The 17,301-nt window shown below is 36.7% G+C and overlaps 1 protein-coding gene across 1 annotated transcript in view; it reads left to right on the top strand.

The window, feature by feature from the left end:
• The first annotated feature begins 15,633 nt into the window (after positions 1-15,633).
• mapk6 (mitogen-activated protein kinase 6) overlaps positions 15,634-17,301 on the top strand; it is a 47,149-nt gene continuing 45,481 nt past the window's right edge. Inside the window, exon 1 of the mRNA XM_022679844.2 lies at positions 15,634-15,851. The gene's annotated coding sequence lies outside the window, so the exon portion shown is untranslated. The remainder of the gene's footprint in view (positions 15,852-17,301) is intronic.

The raw sequence follows: 17,301 nt of genomic DNA, 5'->3' as shown, positions 1-17,301 counted from the left end.
GAAAAAAATTGTAAAAAAAAAAAAAAAAAAATGAAATGTGAATTTATTGGTTTTGCACTTATTATTTATTATTTAAATAATAAAATTATTTAAATATTATTTATTTGCATGAAATAAATAATATTTGACTTTAATTTTAGGGTTTTTTGCCAGTCATTTGACCATTTTTAATGGTTTATTGGCACTTTATTGAAGGAATGTAATTGTAAATTTGCTTTAAAAACTGTAAAATAGCAGTTTTTCCCTGCAGAACATTGAAGAATATCACTTTCTTGAAAGAATGTAAGCACAAATATGCTTTAAAAAAACTAAAAACTGTAAAATAACTGTCACGTCCTCGCCCTGTTTTGTCTGTTCTCGTGCTTGTGTGTTGTTCCCATGTGACAACTGCTCCTCTGTGTCTCCTGTCTCAGTAATTTTCCACAACGTGTCTCATTTGTAGCTCCGCCCCTTCCCCAGGTGTTTCCACTTCTAGTGCGTTTCCTGTTTGTTTAAACAGATCCCCTGTGCCACTTGTCCCTTGTCGGTCTTTGCACTAACCTCTGTTGTTTTGTCGATCTAGTGTTCTCTAGCTTAGCCCTCGTTTTCTTAGCCTTAGTCCTTGTCCTTTGTTCTTTGTTTATCTTCTTGTTTATTTCTAGTTCCCTGTTTAGTTCCATTGTTTTCTCCCTTGCCCTGCTTAGTTAAGTTTTCCTTGTCTTGTTTAGCTTCTTGTTTATTTCCTTGTATATATATATATATATATATATATATATATATCCCTGCCCAGTTTAGTTTTATATTTTTTCAGTCCCTCGTTTGTTTTTGTTTATTTACTCCCTGTTTGTTTATCATTAGTACTTCTTGTTTTGTTTAGTTTATGTTATATAGTTTCACTTGTTTGTTTTGGTTTTTGGTTATTGGTTTATCTTTGTTACTTGTTTACTTGTTCCTTGTTTCTTTGTTTACTTGTTATTTATTTATTAAATTATTATTTATTTCACCCTACCTGCACTTGCGTCCGTCTCCTCGTCTCCCTGCCTGGGTCCACTGTGACAATAACAGTTTGTCCCTGCTGAACATTGAGGGATATCACTTTATTGAAGGAATTTATTAATAAATGTTTTAAAACTGTAAAATAACATTTTTTTCCTGCTGAACATTGAAGCATATCACTTTATTGAAGGAAATTAATTGTAAATATGCTTTAAAAACAAAAGACTGTAAAATAACATTTTTTTTCTTGCTGAACATTGAGGGATATCACTTTATTTAAGGAATTTAATCATAAATATGCTTTAAAACTGTAAAATAACAGTTTTTTCCTGTTGAACATTGAGGGACATCACTTTATTGAAGGAATTTAATCGTAAATATGCTTTAAAAACTGTAAAATATTATTTTTTTTACTGCAGAACTATGAGGCATATTTTTACAGTGCATAAATCCATTCTAGAGGTAAAAGAGGTAAAATATGTCACCTTCAAAGCTGCTTGATATGTTGACGGTGTAGTTGACCTGTGCAAGTAGCCTACATCATTGTGAGCATTTATACTTCTGCGCTGGTGTGTCTGCTTTGCTCTGGAATTACAGTAGTGAAACAGTTGGCAAATGTGGTGAAGGTGGAAATGTGTAGGAATCTCAGAAATGCGACAAAAAAACACCTTTCCATTTTTGACCCAAATCAGAAAAACATGTAAGGCGGTGGTGTGTCGTTTTGGTGAAATTTTTGTTCATTTATGAAACGAGTGGGAAAATGCATGGGCATGGTAATTGGACCAAATTTTGCTCAGAAATGCGACAAAAAGCACTTTGAAATTTTTTATCCAAATCTGAAAAAAACTTAAGGTGGCGGTATGTCGTTTTGGTGAAAATTTCGACCATTCATGAAACTGTTGTTTTTTTCCATTTAAAAAGACTTAAACGAGCTGGAAAATGCATGGACATGCTAAATTGGACCATATTTTGCTCAGAAATGTGACAAAAAGCACTTTTAAATTTTTCACCAAAATACGTAAGGATGCGGTATGTCGTTTTGGTGATTTTTTTATTTTTTGACTTTTTATAATTTTATTTTTATTTTTTCCCATTTTCAACCCCAATTTACACAGCCAATTACCCAACACACTCATTAGGACTCCCTCTATCACTAGTAATGTCCCAACACCAGTGTTGGGCACATTACTTTGAAAAAGTAATTAGTTATAGTTACTCGTTAATTCTCCAAAAAAGTAACTGAGTTACTAACGGAGTTACTCCACTATAAAAGTAATTAGTTACCAGTAAAAGTAACTATGCGTTACTTTTTATTATTCGCCCGTCAAAAAAAAGGAAATCAATTATGCATTTACTATTATTATTAGAAAAATAACAAATGAAAATAAACCCAAAATGTTGACAAAAATATAATCTAACGAATTTCAAAAAAACAAAATGAAATTCTTCACAGAACCAAAGAAAATTACTAAAACTTGTAATACTGAAAAAAAACGGAAAAACGCGTCTGGGGATGAAATTAAACAAACCAAGCCACACTCAAAGGAAATATGTAAATATAAACAAAACAAAATAATGGACAAAAACAACAATTTAATGCCCGTTAAAATGGTATTAATATAACAGCTTCACCAAAAGAGAATAGAGCTTAGATCGTGCCCAAAAAATCCGACCCAGCCCGAGCCCGTGCACATTCTGCCCAAGCCCGAACCATGAACTGTCATTATGAGCCCGAGCCGATCCGCCCCATAAACTGTCTGTTTTCGGGCTGATTGAATGAGCGAAATATAATCAGAATTATGTTAATTAACACTGTAACATAAAAGCACAGAACTATTATTTAATTTAAATGATTTTTAAGAACAGCTACACACAGTGCTGCAAGTCAAATGCGGAGGCGTTCACGTGCGCCCAGAGCTACGTGATTACATTTTTCATTTTTATTATAGTTTAATTTAATTTAAAAAAAAATTTTTCTGTTCAGTAAGTTTTTAGGGTGGGCTTGCTAGTTTTTATTAGTTTTCACACATCTCATCAGAGAGATCAATCTAAGAAACGTGAGAGAGAGAGAGAGAGAGAGATTTGCCTGTTCTGGTATGAGCTACTCACAGGTAAATGTTCTCACACACTGTATCTCCTGTTTCTCTTTCATCTTTTTTTTTCCTTTTAATTACCGTTTTTATTAGATTCAGTTAACACAAATGTTTTTTCACTTTCAGTTTTCGCTATTTCGTTCGCTTTAGTGAAAAATAATAATTGGTTACTTAGTAACATTGTGATTATCACACCAGAGCTTTATATAAAATAAAAATAGGAGCCCGATTTCGGGTCGGTCCTCGGGTCAGGTCGAGTTCGGGCAGAGAATCTAAGCTCTAAAAGAGAAAGCAGCAGCACCACAAAAACCGGAGCAGCTAAAAAGAGCTTAACGTCCTTAATTCGGAACTTGGGCTGTCCACGGCAATCACTGAATTAATTAGAGCACGCAAATCGTCACAATTGTGCCTCACTTCACCACGCCAAACCACAGGCACAGCGGCCAGAAGCTCAAGTTCACCGGAAAGAGGAGGGGTTAACCAGGGCAAAGTGAAGTTAAAAAAAAAAAAAAGTTCATAGAGTGGCTAAAGTAACGTGCAGTAACGGGGTGTCGGAAATGGTAACGGCGTTATAGTTAAAGTCATAGTAATTAGTTAGATTACTCCTTACTGAAAAAAAGTAACGGCGTTAGTAACGCCGTTAGTTTTAACGCCGTTACTCCCAACACTGCCCAACACACCAGGAGGGTGAAGACCAACACACGCTTCCTCCGATACATGTGAAGTCAGACTCCGCTTCTTTTTGAGCTGCTGCTGATGCAGCATTGCTGAGCAGCATCACAGCGCGCTCTGAGGAAAGCACAGCGACTCGGTTCTGATACATCAGCTCACAGACACCCTGTGCTGCAGACATCACCCTAGGAGCGATGTGGGGAGAGAGCACCATCTACCCACCCGGAGGGAGCAGGGCCAATTTTGCTCCCTCTGAGCGCTGGCAGCTTGATGGTAAAGCTGCATGAGCGGGGGTTCAAACCTGCGACCTCCCGCTCATAGTGGCAACGCTTTAGACCACTGGACCACTCGACGCCTGTTTTGGTGAAAATTTTGATAATTCATGAAACCTTGTTTTATCATGAAAAATGTCTCAAACGAGTGGGAAAATGCATGGGCATGGTAAATTGGACCGAGTTTTACTTAGAAATGCGACAAAAAGATTCTCATCTGTGAAATTACAGTGTCTGTAGACTGTGTTGCCACAAGGCATAGTTACATTTCCAGGGTGCATGTCAGGCAGTAGTGTAGACTATGGCAAATGGTAAGTGTGTTTAAAGCAGAAGCATAAACACTCTTTCTACCCTCTCTTTCTATCTAACACACACACAATAAAATAATGGTTCCATCCATGAAGGGTCTGATTAGGCTAATTAGTAGTTTCCTTGTTTAACAGTTGAGTTCATTAGTGAAATCAGATGGTGTGCGTGTGGAAGGGGGGGATGAGGGGCTGCTGGACCCTCAAGTGTTTTTTTCTGCTTAAATTAGCCTGACTCATATCGCCAAGGGCTTTATAATTACCTGTTAATCACGAGTCCAATTAGATGTAAGAGCAGCAAAAACACAGAACAAAAGGAGTCTCCACTCAGTGCCAACCCAGACTTCACTTCCTTTATATCATTAGAACAAACAGTCAGAGGTCACTGTTCAAACTGTCTCGGTTATTTAAGATATGTATGTACAGTACCAGACAAAAGTTTGGACACCCCTCTTCTCATTCAATATGTTCTTAAATTACTCTTAAAAACACTGTACAATGCAGAATTATTTTATAATCAAACAGTGATATAAAAAAAAAACAGAACATGTTTTATATCTTAGATTCTTCTAAGTTTCACATTGTTCTTTGAGGACAGATCTACACACTCTCTGTATTTTAATCTCAGTGTCTTCATGAGGGAGCATCACCTGGAATAGTTTTCTCAGCATCTTGAAGGAAGGAGTTCCTGGAGGTGCTGAACAATAGTTACTGCTTTTCCTTCATGCTGTGAAGCTCCAACTCATCCCAATTAGATCACCTCAAATCACCATCTCAGCTCATCAGCTTTAGATCAGGGGATTAATGTGGAGGATAAACACAATGTTTACTGCTTATTACATAAGTCCATATGTTTCCCTTAATTATTAGATGTCTTTAATATTAATCTACAATGAAGAAAATAAATAAAATGAAGGCATTTTCTCTGAAACATGTGTGGAGAATCGGATCTGGACTTTATTCATAAATGAATGGCACCATATACTCTCAGATGTAAAACAGAAAAATATATATTTCAAAAAAATATATATTTTTATATTTTAAAATTTAAAAGGTTTGTGCAAAGTAAGGCCAGGTCATATTGGTAAAATTAACTAGTTTTTTAGTAGAGCTATAAGTGTCACATAAGTGTCATATACTACATAAATTTAATTGGTGAAGAAACCAGGGGGGATATCAGAAATGATACCCCAGAAAAAGCAGAAATGGTTTTAAGATAAAAATTGTATTTGGACACAGAAATCTGCGGAGGAGGAGGGCGGATGCAAACGCAAGTCTGTTTTATTTTCCATTTAACAAAATAAACAAAGAACAAAACACTATGACATAATATAAAGAAAAGGTAACTAAAACAAAACACTATGAAACATAGGATAAACTAAAAGACTAAAAAACAAACAAGCAAAAATAACAAATAAAGAAACAAACTACATAAAGCAAACCTGAAACACTGAAGACAGAAACCACAGCAGGTCAAAAGCTCATCAAACACAGCTAAACAAGATTCAAACACAGTAACAGGACACGGTCAAACAAAAAGCACTACAGAGAACAAAGGAGCACATGGGGTATTTATACACAGGCACACACAAGGGACACCTGTGGAATTAACAAGGGGTGGAGTTACAAATGAGACAGGAGGGATTATAGATGACAGGGCGGGGCTAAGGCGGAGACAGGACAATAACCAAAACAATGCCATGTTGGGAACACAGACAGGAAAACAGGGCAGAAGCACATAGAACTAGAAGACGGAAAAACACAGGACAGACACAGGCTAAGGTGTGACAAGAAAGCTACCAAACCAGCACAAGTATCCAGCCTATACCTGATAGTATTGGTGTGTTATACTGGTGCACAATTTCATTAAGGCCCTACATAAAAGGACTAGATAATATACTGTTATATATTTATATAGTGTCATGTCTTTTAGTTCTGGCACTGAATTACTGCCCAAAAACTCCAGTTCCCAGCATGTTTTTTTCACAGTTCCAGTTCCAGTACTGACCTTTTATGTCATTATTTCCCATGTTGTTCCTCTCCAGTTAAGTCTAGCCTGTGTACCGACCCTTTGTTCTGTTTTCCTGTCTACAAATTAGCGTAGCCTCTGCTACTGTTTTTCCCTTGTTCTGGCCTTTGACTGTTTTGGATTACCCCCTGTTTGTTTTTCCTGCTTTTATTATTAAAACCTCTTAGCCATACTCTGGAACCCACTGACATCACCAAACACTGGGTTTCCCCTATTTTATGATGCTTTTCCAGGACTTTACTGCAGCGCCTTCAGTTGTTGCTGGTTTGTGGATCTTTCTGTCTTTTGTTTCATCTTATTTGAGTGAAATGCTGCTCGATTAGGTTCAGATCTGGTGATTGACTCTTGACCACTGCAGGATATTCCACTTCTTTACTTTAAAAAATGTTGGGTTTCTTTCCCAATCAACTTGCTGCATTCGGTTGAATTTGAGCGGAAAGTAAATCCCTGTTCACTTCAGAATTCATCCTGTTCTGCTTCTGTCTTCCATCTCATCTTCAATACACTAGTGAGCACTAGTGAACACCAGTGAACCAGTGCCACTGGAAGCCATGCACGCCCATACTACCACCACCATGTTTAACAGAGGATGTGAAGAGCTTTGTGTTAAGCCATTCCAAGCCTTCTCCACACTTTCTTCTTCCCATATTTCCAGTACATGCTGATCTTAGTTTTATCTTTTCAATGAATGCTTTTTTCCAGAACTGGACTTCTTTAGATGTTTTATGGTAAAGTGAAATCTGGCCTTTCTGATAATATTGGCAGCTTGTGGTGAACCCTCAGTATTTGCTCTTATTAATTTTTATTTTATACTAGACTGATATACTGTTGCGCCTACTTCCTGGAGAGTGTTCCTTACTTGGGTGGATGCTGTGAAGGCCTTTTTGAGTTCCCAAGTTCACCACTGTGCTCTTTTTCCCAGTTTCCCAGTTAGTTTAGCCGGGGCTCGGCTTGCGGCGTTGAGAACAGGGGTGCTCAAACCTGATGTCAAATGAAGTTTAAGGATTAACTTTACCCAGTGCTGTATCTTTACAACTAAGGCTGTATCTCTGAAAACATTTTGTCCTTTGAGTTTTAGAGCTGTGAAATTGACTGTGGGGGGAAGGTAGCAAGTCACATTGTCTGCTGCAGTGCTGTTCGCCAATCAGAGGCGATATATTTGCATGTATGAATATTCATGAGAGCAAGAGCCAAAACTTCTTTCTTTCTAGTCTTTCTTCAGAGATCAGTAATTCAGTGATCTAAAGCAGGGCTTTTTTTTCTATAAAAACGGCTCACATGGCATTCATTCACACTAGAGACTAGAGACAACTCGTCGCTGTCCTATAAAAACACTTATCTCCATTTACTACATAATTTGAACAGACAAAGTGTCACTTACACTGTGCCAAATTGGTCTACAAGAACAGACCAATAGAAACTCTTCAAAATGACCTGAAATAAACTCTTTTTACATTGACTTCCACTGAAAGTTTACAAGTTTTTCTCTCTCCTGTAAAGTTGCTGTTTTGGAGATAAGTATTTTTCATTGGACAGCGACGAACTAGACTGTTGAATGAAATTGAATGAAAAAACGATGGAATGAGACCTTTAATAAGCTGTAATTATTAATCCTTTCTCCAATTAGGCGGTAAATACCCTCAATTTGAAGTTGAGAGCTTGCATTAAATCCATATTGATTATATAACTGTGTCGTCAATATGTTTTGATAAACAGCAAAAATACCAAAGCTTGTATCATTGTCCAAAAATGTCTGGGCCTAACTGTATGTCATCGCTGTCCAATCTCAAAAACAGCAACTTTACCGGAGAGAGAAAAAACCTTGTAAACTTTCAATGGAAGTCAATGTAAAAAGAGTTCATTCCAGGTCATTTTGAAGAGTTTCTATTGGTCCGTTGATCAAGAAATTTTGGCACAGTGTAAGGGACAGTTTGTCTGTTCAAATTATGTAGTAAACTAAAAATCGACACAAATGGAGATAAGTGTTTTTCATTGGACAGCGACGATGTGTAAAGACTGATGTCCCCAAACAGCCTGAGTATAAAGCAGTAAATACTGCATGCTCTTTACTGTCATTATAGCCACTGGGAAGGGCGTTAACACACTTACACTTACACTTAAACACACACACACCTCCCTCATGCCCTCCAGCAAAACCACTGTACACTGCTCTTTCTACAGTAGACGTGCAGTGTGTACTCTATGTCTACAACTCTGATCTGAGTGTACACACAGTAATAACTGACTGAGAGTCAGTCATTCATAACCCGCGTTTCTCACATCCGACTGCTCCTGTAATTCATTATCCACAGACACCCAAATGAGTTTAAAATTCTTATGCAAACTGTAAACGAGACACTCTGGTTTGTCTATGTGTGTGTGTGTGTGTGTGTGTGTGTGTGTTCAAGGGCAATGGGATCTAAACATCGGAACCCTGTTTCATAATCCAAGTAAGGTCACTCGGCCGCTCCAGGCTTTCAGTCGAGTGCAGTTGGGTGAAACAAATCATATGAACATATGATTTCATCAGTTAAGACATGTTCAGCACATGATATAAGCTTCCTTAGTTTAGCCCTTTAAATACAACTCTAACATTTTGCTTAAAAAATTACAATCTCTAATAATATAGTTTCTCAGATCTCATAAAATACACACATATCACACTAAAAATTCACACCAAGTAATTTGTAACATTTGGTAACATTTTGTATATACAGTATATTGCGACTGTATACTGTCATATGAAAAAGTTTGGGCACCCCTATTAATCTTAATCATTTTTAGTTGTAAATATTTGGGTGTTTGCAACAGTCATTTCAGTTTGATATATCTAATAACTGATGGACACAGTAATATTTCAGGATTGAAATGAGGTTTATTGTACTAACAGAAAATGTGCAATATGCATTAAAACAAAATTTGACCGATGCAAACGTATGGGCACCCTTATCATTTTATTGATTTGAATACTCCTAACTACTTTTTACTGACTTACTGAAGCACAAAATTGGTTTGGTAACGTTATTGAGCTTTGAACTTCATAGCCAGGTGTATCCAATCATGAGAAAAGGTATTTAAGGTGGCCAATTGCAAGTTGTTCTCATATTTGAATCTCCTCTGAAGAGTGGCATCATGGGCTCATCAAAACAACTCTCAAATGATCTAAAAACAAAGATTGTTCAACATAGTTGTTCAGGGGAAGGAGACAAAAAGTTGTCTCAGAGATTTAACCTGTCAGTTTCCACTGTGAGGAACATAGTAAGGAAATGGAAGAGCACAGGGACAGTTCTTGTTAAGCCCAGAAGTGGCAGGCCAAGAAAAATATCAGAAAGGCAGAGAAGAAGAATGGTGAGAACAGTCAAGGACAATCCACAGACCTCTTCCAAAGAGCTGCAGCATCATCTTGCTGCAGATGGTGTCACTGTGCATCAGTCAACAATACAGCGCACTTTGCACAAGGAGAAGCCATTTCTGCAAGCACGCCACAAACAGAGTCGCCTGAGGTATGCAAAAGCAAAAGCACTCCTCAGGTGACTCTGTTTGTGGCGTGCTTGCAGAAATGGCTTCTTTCGCATCACTCTCCCATACAGCTTCTCCTTGTGCAAAGTTCGCTGTATTGTTGAAACCTACAATACACACAAAGTACAAAAAACCTCATTTCAATCCTGAAATATTACTGTGTCCATCAGTTATTAGAGATATCAAACTGAAATGGCTGTTGCAAACACCCAAATATTTACAACTAAAAATGATTAAGATTAATAGGGGTGCCCAAACTTTTTCATATGACTGTAGATACTTAGCCACATATATGCAACACACACACACAAACCCCTTAACCAAGCTTGTAAAAACTATGCCAACCCAACACTACAACACGCTATGTACAGCTAACAAGCTTTCAAAGGGAAACCACATAGCTTACATACGTTAAATATTCAGCATTGTCACTGAGTGTCATGATTGGACAGGACTCTTGATTGGAGCAGGGTCAATAACAGCAAACAGCAGCAATAAGGGCTAAACCTACCTACAAAGTACAGAGACAGTTCAAAGGTCATACAAAGCATAAAGTGATAAAACAGAGCGGGTACATGAGAGAGAGAGAGACTGTAAACTCAGGAAAGGGAAATGCTTTGTTAAGTGAGGTAAACCAGACAATACTCTGTTTGGTTTATGTGTGCAATGAAGGTGTATATATATATACTGAGGTAAACAGATGAATTCAATATTCAGGTGATTAACTTTCTGATGACTTTCCTGCAGTGCCATGTGACTGTGTGAGGGAGTGATGTTAGTGTGAGGTGCATTCTGGGAATCGTAGTCCGAGACTTGGGGATCGAGTGTGGGAGAGACAGGAGCACCTTTGGCACCAGGTGTGACACTGAGGTTCTAATCCATTTAACCAGAAGTTCTAACGCAAATCATACATGCCCTCCTTCTTGTCGTCATGCAAAATAAGGTGGATACTGTCTGGAACCTCCAGGCACACATGGCAATAACATAATTGCATAATTGGGATGCTATTTTCGTGATCTGTAAGCGAGCCATCAACCATGAACAATGCAGATTGATTGATGGTGTGTCAGTGTACCTTTGCTATCATAACGACGGGAAAAGTAAGCCTTACATGGCTCGTAACGTGCAATAGACTTGTAATAATCCTTTTAATTAATCATGGGTGTGTTTTGGACGTAACGTGAAAAGAAACAATCAGTGTTTCTTTTTTTATTCCCTTCTAGAGTCAGGTGTGCTCTGACTTTGGCGGATTTATGTCTTAATGGCGCTTCCTAGCCAAAGAACCTGACCTGCTCATTCACTCTGTGAAGGTGTGTGAGCAGGTCATTTACAGGAAAAGCAATGTTATTTAATTTTGTATTCATTCATTGTTGAAGTAAAAGTTTGTCAATTGCCAAGATAGCAATACCCCAGAAATTTACCTGAACCTTTTCTAGACTACCAGACTAAATATATTCGTAAGATCCATTGCTATTTAAAATGACACAGCCACAGGGCATGAAAATAGACTGTTTGCAGGGTGTGAGATAGCAATGAGCATTGCGACTCTCATTGCGCAGGGTCTGGACCCTTGTTTGGTCTGAACCTTCAGACTTTACAGTTTGGTCCAGCTAAAATAGCAGGTGTGAAAGGTGCCACAAACCACAATCCAGACCAAAACCAGACTTCTCTTTGTGTGCATCACACAGCAGTATGGGTACAACATATTACACTGGTGATTCTGTATCTACTGTAACTGTAGATTCATCCTTCAAGGGCAACTCCCCAAATGGACGAATGTGCAATAAAAAAACATGTATCTTTAAAACAGCAACATTACCAGAGAGAGTTAAAACCTTTCAATTGAAATCAATGAAAAAAGAGTTTATTTTAGTTTTTTTAGTTTAGTTTTAGTTTAGAAGATTTATTCATTTCATTATAAACAAAATACATTTTAAAGAAGAAAAAATATATACAAATCACAAATAAAATGAAAGGCAGCAGAAAGAAGAAGAAATCTTATAATATCTGCCCCTTTTATCCCAAAAATAATTAAGAACAATAGTAAATTTCCAAAAAAACAAACAAAAAAAAAACTAGACAAAAAACATCAAATCCTTCTCCAACAACATTTGATATAGTTGCACATTATACTATTTCATATTTTTTATACAGATCAGCTTTTATCCTTTTTTAAACACACACATTGATCTAGCATTTTTAACATCACTCTTCTAATTATTCCATAATCTTATTCCTTGAATTACAGTACACCGCTCCTTCAGACTAGTTCCAAATTTAGGTTTTACAAACATCTCTATCCCCTTATAGATTATAACAACTTTTTCTCTTCACAAAATTAAATAGGATGTTTGAACTTAATGTTTTTTTATGAGCCTTATACATAAATAATAAAATATAAAAGTCAACTAAATCATAAAATATCAGTAATTTTAACTGATAAAACAATGTATTTGATGGATGACTGTAATGTTTTCTGGTGATAATTCTTACAGCCCTTTTCTGTAGAATAAGAATAGAATTTGTATTTGTTTTACACGGTTTTCCCCAGACTTCAATACAGTAGATTAAGTGTGGAACAATTATAGCATTATACAATATATACAGAGCTATATTTTACATATTTGTTTAGAATATTTCTTGGTTTATTCTTCAGGATATTATAACAAACGTCAGAAACAGTTTGTGTGTTTAAATTTGACAGCATTGATATAAACCAATCAATGCCAAGTACTTAAAGATAAAAACATTAAAAAACAATATTAAACCTGTTAACAAAACTCAAACTTGCCTTAACTTTCCCTTTGGGACCAACAAAGTCTATCTATCTATCTGTCCGCTCATCCATATATCCATCCATCCATATATCCATCCATCCATATATCCATCTGTCATGCACGTTTAATAGAGCCCCATGGGCAGGTGCTGATACAATATACCCCGGTGGATTAAAACTGTAATTTATTACAAAATATACTATTTATATAAACCTGCAACAAAGAACTGTCGATTCTAATCTGTGTATTTTCCATTGCTCTTGTGTACACACACATATGCATGCACACACCAACACACCAACACACACACCAACACACACACACATATGATCATGTGTTTTACACATTCCTTGCAGCTGCTGCTGAGCAACAGCAGAGAGGAAAAGACGGTAGTAGTGACATCACACACACACACAAACACACACACAGACTGAGATGACCTTAGCATATGTAACGACATACAAAACCTTCCAATTATAACTGAGGACCCGCGTAAACATCCCAACCTGCCAAGAGCGTAAAACAAACACACACACACACACACACACACACGCAAGCAAAGTGGAGCAACACACTGAACGACGCACAGCAGCAGCAGAACATGATGCAGAAACAAATCGTATTGTTTCAGGATTTCAAATGATTAAAATTATTAATCATGATTAATCACATTATTCAGTGTAGTTAATCGTGATTAATAGCATTTGTATCATGGTATTTGCCCAAAATTGACCCCAAATAAAGCTATTGTTCCATTTGAAAGCAGTGCATTGTTATAAGAAATTACTTATCATTTAATAGAATTATAATGAGGACAGGGTTTGAACATGAAACTCACGTGATCTCTACAGAATGAGCGCAGTTTTCCAGTGAGAATGGTCATGGGTCATGGATTCACTTGGGTCTATTCTTATTTGGAACGTGACACAAGTTACAGGATTATTATTTACTGTATGAATTCATGCAGTATCAAGAATATGAACGTAATCACAGTGTGGCTTATGACTAAAACAGATCTGACCATAGCAAAACAACTATGCAAAGAAAGCCAGAAGTTAACATAGACACGAGAGCACCCTGAAAGCCCTGAGTGATCATGTGATCAAGCAGCAGGATAACAGCACTAACATTTCAGTTTATATTTTATGTGTTTCTGTTTTTATTATCATCCACTGCCCTGTCCACTGTGAGTAGTAATGCCTTTTTAATGATGTATTCCCAATACACCCATTAAACTGTAGATCGTGGAATGTTAAATGTTCGCACAACTTCCAAAAAAGAACGTCCAGAACATCAATCTGGCAACTCTGATGATTCATGTCACCTTGCCATGAGCATGCTGGTCGATGTTCAGCTTCACTCACAGGATAACACCTTATAGAACTTCTACAGGTGTCGTCATTCCCATTATAAATAAATATAGCACTTTTAGCTGATGCTCTTAACAGGCTTACAATGCTACTGATAGGGGCATAGAGTTGTCCAGGCAAAGAAATCACTATTTTACACCATAAACAAGCTCAAAGTAGCTCCACACTTCATTAGTAGAATTCTGAGGGCCCTCAAATTTTAAAACAAGGCAACGAGAGCTTTAAAAGTGCACTGTTTATACACACAATACCTTCAGGTAGCTTGAAATTAAGTCACGATAAGTCAACTGACAAGTACAAATTAAAAAGTAGAAAATTAATTCAGTGGAAATGCAAGAATTCCAGTTGTTTCTGTCTGTTTTTAATAAACTATCTGTGCACTTTTAAAGTTTTCAGTGCCTCGTTTTACATAACAGGGCCCTCAGAATTCTACCAATAAAGTGCAGAGCTACTTTGAGCTTGTTAATGGTGTAAAATAGTGATTTCTTTGCCTGGGTAAAGTTATGCCCCTATCACTAGCATTGTAAGCCTGTTGGGGGCATCAGCTAAAAGTGCTGTATTCAACAAAATGTTGTACTTGTTATCATGTTTCACTACGACCCAATTTTGTTTTACACTGGGGTTCTCCTTTAAGGGTTTAAAATCTGACACTACCATGTACCAAGCTCTTATTAATCAGTTATTAAAACAGATAAATACCATTCTAGAGCATTCCACTTTAAAGACAGTCTTCTATTAGAGCGACATACAGCAGAGCATGAGCAGCGACAGGGTAGAAAGAGTTAATCAGAAGAATAATGTGTTTCAGAGCTGCCGAGATTATTTTGCAGGGTTTTTTTCTGCACAAGAACAGCTTAATGAGCTCAGATCAGCCCAGATCACACACACACACACACACACGTACAGAGAGAGAGAGAGAGAGAGAGAGAAAGGGAGTTAGTTTGAGAGTTTATGTGACCGACAGACAGAGGGCATGAATTTTGTCTGTGTGTGTATGAAAGAGAGAAAGAGTATTGTTTTTTTGTTACATTTTAAACTTTGTGTTTTAAATGATTTTTTCATTGGTTTATTAGTTTATCTTTTTCTTATTACTTTATTTATTTATGTACATATATTTATGTATTTATTTATTTTTATTCTAATGTTTTATATTTTAATTCTTATGTTCTTAGTTCATTATTATTATAATTAAGTTTTTCATTTCTTACCATTCTTATCTTTTTACTTTACTTTTACTATTATCTTTTTATTTATTTTATGTTTTATAAATTCCTTACTTTTTATGTGTCAATTTGTTTTTTTTATTAGAATCTTTTAGAATGTTCTATTTTACATATATATTTTATTCATAATGATTTAAAATTAGTATTTTTTTTTTTTTTTACTATTTTATTCCTTATTATTTCTAATTTCTTATTAAATGTTTTCAATCCTATAATGTTTCGATTAAAATGAGAATGTGTGTGAGGGATTGATTTTGTGTGTGTGTGTGTGTGTGTGTGTGTGTGTGTCTGATAAGGTCTGTAATAGGCCAGTATGTGACAGGCAGGTCCAAAACAGAGGTGAAGCCCCGCCCCTTTTGTCCCTGGCCTATATTTAACCCAGCATGAAGCTCAGTTACTGCAGTTTACTGCACATGGTCAGACACACACTCTCTCACACACACTGGACCTCTAATTCTCTTCCTGACCTCTAACCTGCTGCTGAACACTCCGACTGAGCACCTCACTGGATATAACTGAGCACTGTGGAGCCTGTTTTTCTGCACTTTTATATGGATTAATAACTGAGAGTTTGGGAAAATGTTGCTGCAGGACACCCCGGGCTCTCTTCTGCATGGTGAGTCTGTGTCTCTCTCTCTCTCTCTCTCTCTCTCTCTTTCTGCTTTAGTGAAGAGTGATGAAAAGATACAGACAAGTGTTTCATAAGAGAGCGCAGAACAAGAACAGCCCAAAGGAACCTCACACACACACACACACACACACACACACACACACACACACACACACACACACACAGAAACACAGACACTTGCGCTCAACTGGACAGACTCAGATTCAACTGCATTCAACTGCACTGTAATAACCAACTGTTGCCAAAGCTGCAGTAATTATTCAATGAGTAACATTTTAACAGTAATAAACATTTTCACTGCAAAAGTGATACAAAAAAAGCATTTATATTATATATTTAAATATACACATTTTATACTGCATACTCTGCGTGACACATTGGAATATATTGAATGTCTCTTAAAGTCTCAGCAGCGTCCCAAATCCTAGGCTGCTGCCAAGATGGGCTGCATTCCAATATGAGTGACCCTTTCATTAATATATATAGCCTAAAAATGCGCTTGACATTCTGAGCAATTTTGGGGACGCAGCTAATGTATCCTTCATGGTTCTCGACTACCCACAATTTCTTTGCACTCGTACAACATATAGGTAATGGCCAAATGACCAAAAGTTTAGTTTTTATAATTATAACTTATTTACGAGATGAAAAAGCTTTTCACACACAAAGATCACCGCAAATATTGAAGGCTCTTCCATATGTGTGATTTTAATGGGTTACTGAGAAAAAAGTTCATAGGGCAGTTTTGTAGTAGACCCCGTCATTCCTACTGAACTGTAGCCTTTGTAGACTTTGGAACGCAAACTACAGTCTCTTTCTATCTCTTTCCCTCTTTCACACACACTTTTAGTCTCTCTTACATTATAATCTCTGTTTCACTTGGTCTTTTACACACATTTCTTACATTTAGTCTATTTGTGAAATGTATACATAGAAGCTATTTCCCAGAATAAGAAGATTAAGCCTAGTTTTGTACAGTTTTTTTGAATGGAGATATTCAGTTGAAAGGAAATATATATTCTACCACCAGGCTTAATCCCTGTCTGGGAACCAACCTATAGTCTAACTCTCACATGTCTTTCCTACACAGTCTCACTCTCTCTTACATATATTTCTCTTCTACTTTTAGTCGTAGTTTGGACATCCAACAGTACAACAGTAGCCACAATATGGTCTCTTAAAAATATTTCTATAATAAAATAAGTCTTTCTAAAAGTGTTTCTAAAATAAGTCTCTCTTTCATGTTTAGTCTCATATATAGTCTTTCTCTCGCATACGTTACTCGTCACTCTCACACAAATCTCTCTAAAAGATTGTCTTTTGCAGCTGTCCAATGAAAAATCACCATTGTTTTAACTTTTGCAAGGCAAGGCAAGTTTATTCATATAGCACCTTTCATACACATCATCAAGTTCGCTGATGACACAACTGTAGT

Source organism: Astyanax mexicanus, chromosome 9 (assembly GCF_023375975.1).
Source record: "Astyanax mexicanus isolate ESR-SI-001 chromosome 9, AstMex3_surface, whole genome shotgun sequence".
Lineage (NCBI taxonomy): Eukaryota > Metazoa > Chordata > Actinopteri > Characiformes > Acestrorhamphidae > Astyanax > Astyanax mexicanus.
The sequence above is the reverse complement of the archived record's forward strand: the minus strand, read 5'-3'. Positions and strand labels throughout refer to the sequence as shown.